Genomic DNA, 733 nt, shown 5'->3' on the forward strand with positions numbered 1-733 from the left:
AATAATATATTTACATATGTGTCTATGCTAGATCCTTCCTGAAAACAAAGTATTAAACAATTGCTTTATGTACCTACCCTCTAAAGGCATTTGGTTTCTAGATGATATGAAAACACTGGTTTCTCAAGTCATCTTTGGTACATAATTGATAGATTTATAAAGTAAAATATGTCCAAAGTTGATGACTTAATGGTATGTGAAAGTTATTTACTCACTTCCTGGTGAGAAGAATAGGAATGGGGTTGCATTATTCACATGTTACCTTTGATGAATATATTGAAGGGCTGTGAAGGGAATTCATTCATCTTTCCTTGGCTAGCAGGTTTGCTGCTGGTTCATGAAAGGGTAAGAAAAGGGAAGAAGCACATAAAGGCGTCACAGTAAAAGGATCACTTCATAGAGTAATTTGTTTTAAGGAAAAGCTTTCTATATATTTCTTCTTCAACACTCCCCCACCCCACCACAAATAGAGGTTCTTAACTTGAGAGTCTATTTGTTCATGTATTGTCTTCAGAAGGGTCATAAATGTTCTGAAATTTTATGTAAAATCAGTTTTTCTCTTATGAGTGGGTCCATAACGTTTATTAAGTCTTTGGACCATTACCCAACAAGGTTTAGAACCACTGGTTTTAAAAGGCTTTTGTGTCTTGTGATGTAGAGACAATCAGATTCTGGGGATTCTTTGGTTTTCATGGTAACTAAGATGTGGGATAGAACTCTGACTATGTACTTT

The sequence above is a fragment of the Colobus angolensis genome, unplaced genomic scaffold, assembly GCF_000951035.1.
Source record: "Colobus angolensis palliatus isolate OR3802 unplaced genomic scaffold, Cang.pa_1.0 Scaffold231, whole genome shotgun sequence".
NCBI lineage: Eukaryota > Metazoa > Chordata > Mammalia > Primates > Cercopithecidae > Colobus > Colobus angolensis.